We start from the raw sequence: 3,387 nt of genomic DNA, 5'->3' as shown, positions 1-3,387 counted from the left end.
CTTTTCTTTCACCTTTAATCTCTCTCTATATATATACTCTTAAACATTGTCAACGTTGGCTGATTATGCAACATTGACTGTATAAAGGTCAAAGTTACACATGTGGGAAAATATTTGGCTTCAGTTTACGCAATCGTTTTATTGTATATTATTGTAAAACTGATCTGAATCATAGAAGAGTTCAGATCTTTTAATAAAATACATTGCACATATTCCTTTGGGGACATATTTTCTATACTTTTTAATTCTAGCTAATTTCCTCTGTATAGACATATATTTTGTATTTTCTGAAGAGTGCAATGTGAAAATAAACAAAATTTCATAATAATATTAATAGAAACAATACTGCTAATTTTGTTCTTCAGTTTTACAGAGTGATTTAATTATTATTTACTAACGGTATAAATAATAGAAGAGAATGTAAGATTACTAAATGTAAATAATGCCCAATTAGGTAAGATGGCTTTGAACCCTAATTTAAATATTTTTAAGACTGATAAATTAAGGCAGATTCGATGAAGTTATTAGAGTAAATCTTCAAAAATCCTGTCCAGTAAAGAATGAGTAGAACTTGTTTTTAATCAAGTATATCAAAAAAGAATAGTATGTGTTGGTTATTATTGAGGCAGAGTGAATCATATTAATAGTTAATATTTATTCGGTACTTACCAGGGCAGAGATTCTCTCACTTAATCCTCACTGCAACTCTGTAACATAAGTACGAATATTATCTTCATTTTATATTTGGGGAAACTGAGGCACACAGTTTCAGTAACTCGCCAAGATTACATAGCTAGTAAATGGCAGAGTCAGTATTTGAACCCAATAGTTTTACTCCAGAGCCCATAGATTTTATCACTTCACAATAAGGCAATATTGTTTTATAAGGCAAATAATATAATACGGTTTGGTGTGTTTGTTTTTTGTTTTTTTTGCTGTACGCGGGCCTCTCACTGTTGTGGCCTCTCCCGTTGCGGAGTACAAGCTCCGGATGCGCAGGCTTAGCAGCCATGGCTCACGGGCCTAGCCGCTCCGCGGCATGTGGGATCTTCCCAGACCGGGGCACGAACCCGTGTCCCCTGCATCGGCAGGCGGACTCTCAACCGCTGCGCCACCAAGGAAGCCCACCCAATAAGGTTTTTTAAAAATGAAAAAAGGGGGTCAGGATTGGACTTATAATATTGACTTAATGTCTAATCCTAAAGGAAAGGAGCTGGGACTCATCAGAAACCCAAAAGAGAACTAAAAATAAAATAGTAAAAAATATCTTTAAATTAAGAGCTTAAGTAGTAGGATACCTATGTTGCATTCTGAACAAGCAAGAGATTTTATCAAGGTAGAAATTTTATCATTTAACATTCCATCCCAAATTCTCCTCTTCTCTGGGAATTTAGGTGAACAGTGCTGAATTCCCCAGGGAGAGTCAGACTTCTGGTTACCATGGTGACACAAAGGTCTCCTGTCATGGGACTTTTAAATCTTGGGTCAATCACATGGTAAGACAGTAACAGCCAGTTTTTTTACTTAAGAGAAGAGGATTTGGATTGTTATTATTGAGGCAGGCATATAGTCTGTGATTTCACTTTTGATTTCCTGGAAGGAATGATATTTGTAATATCTTCATTTTAAAAAAATGAAAAGAGCTTCTTTCTGAGTTGTAAAGCTGAGTTACTTACCCTTATGTAATGTCCTGAAGGCAAAATTGTATTTCTATTAATATGAGTTATTAACACAGAACTTAGGGTATAAATAGGTTGGAATTCCTCCTTTGATACTGTTTCTTCCTCCTTTTCTGGATCTCCCTATCCACAGTGTGTGTATTCTGTTCTAGATTCCTTGTGCTAAGCATACATTCATCAGAATCCTTTCCTGCCCTCTAGAGCCAGATCTGGAAACCAGTCTCTCTTTCCCCACTACTAGTGCCCAATTTATGTGAGGTTGTGGTTCCCTCTGTACCTAGTTAGGTAAGTATCTGCTTTGCAGACAGTGTTTTGGGGATAGTGGAGGAAGTATCCTTCTGCGTTCAGACTTGGAGAGAAGTATTAGAAATCGCAGCTGTGGCTTCAGGTCAAGTCATATTTCTTAGTCCAGTTTCACCACTGATCTACCCAATATTTTGATTATCTGTCTGACTCCTATCTATTAGTTCCAACCTCTGAAAAGGAAATGGCTGGGTTTGTGTGTGTGTGTGTGTGATTTTAAAGCCCCAAACATTAAATAGGGAAAAATATAAAATCACATATTTGTATATGTTCTTGGAACATCCCTCCATTAAGGGGTTCTTATTGGCCCTTCTTCCTACTTAGTGTCTAGCTTTCCCCTTTCTTTCCTCACTCTCCGCTTCTCACTCATTCCTTTCAAGATTATAAATTCCTGGAACTCCAAATACTTTTTCTCTATTCTACAAAGTAGTATATTAGCTCTCTCCTGCTCCTGCTCCCAAACTTGTACATTTAAACCTGTTAAAGCGAGATATTTATGGTTATAAAGAGCTATGTAATCTTACATAAACAAAAGGAAGTCTGCCTTGCTACAGGTTCTCCACGTGGGGATGGACAGTCAGAGATGATTTCATTTTCTCTCATTGTGAGAGAAACTATGCCCTGTTCAACTAATCTCTTTACAGTGCTAACCACATTAAGCCCTCAATTCTTTGAAATTTTTTTCATCTCATGATAAGCAGTTTGGTAGCCTTCTTACAGAATTCTTAGCCACCAGATTTTCCAGCTCCAATTCCTCTTGCACATCACCAAATTATCTCATGTACAATGCCATCTTTCCCTTCTCTAATTCTTCAAGAGAGTATCCTTACCTTCAGGTTGGCATGATCCTTTACTTGCTATTCAGAATGCATCACAATCTGGTCAATTTATATCAATAGTTTCCATTTTATCTTCCAGTACTGCCTAGAATAAACCTTTCCTCTAATCCATAAGATCTACTCATATTTTGTGAAAAATTACTTTTACTTTCTATTATGATATCCTTGACCACATTCATTTTTCGAATAATTCAATATCTAGCTCAAATTCTGCTTCCTATGAAGGTTTCCCTGACCAATCCCTCCTGTCATTTCCCTTCTCTGAACTTCTGTACGCTTTGAATAATAACATGGTTTCCTACACAGGAAATCCTCCAAATTTCAGAATTTAGGGGTTGAGGTTTTGAATATCCTCATAATGGAATTTTAGTGCTGGAAGGTACCTGAGACACCATCTAGTTCAACCACTGATATTATGGATGACAGTACATGTCCTAGGAAGGTAAGTGACTTAGTGACAAAACTCCAACCAGAACATCTGATTTTTGCCCAGTGTGACCTCTTCTCATGGCTTTCTGCTTGCCAACACTGAACCAGTCTTTCCTTACTCTCCCTGGCTGCTGCTG

The sequence above is a fragment of the Phocoena phocoena genome, chromosome 1 (assembly GCF_963924675.1).
Source record: "Phocoena phocoena chromosome 1, mPhoPho1.1, whole genome shotgun sequence".
In the NCBI taxonomy this organism is placed as follows: domain Eukaryota; kingdom Metazoa; phylum Chordata; class Mammalia; order Artiodactyla; family Phocoenidae; genus Phocoena; species Phocoena phocoena.
This window is presented reverse-complemented; position numbering follows the sequence as displayed.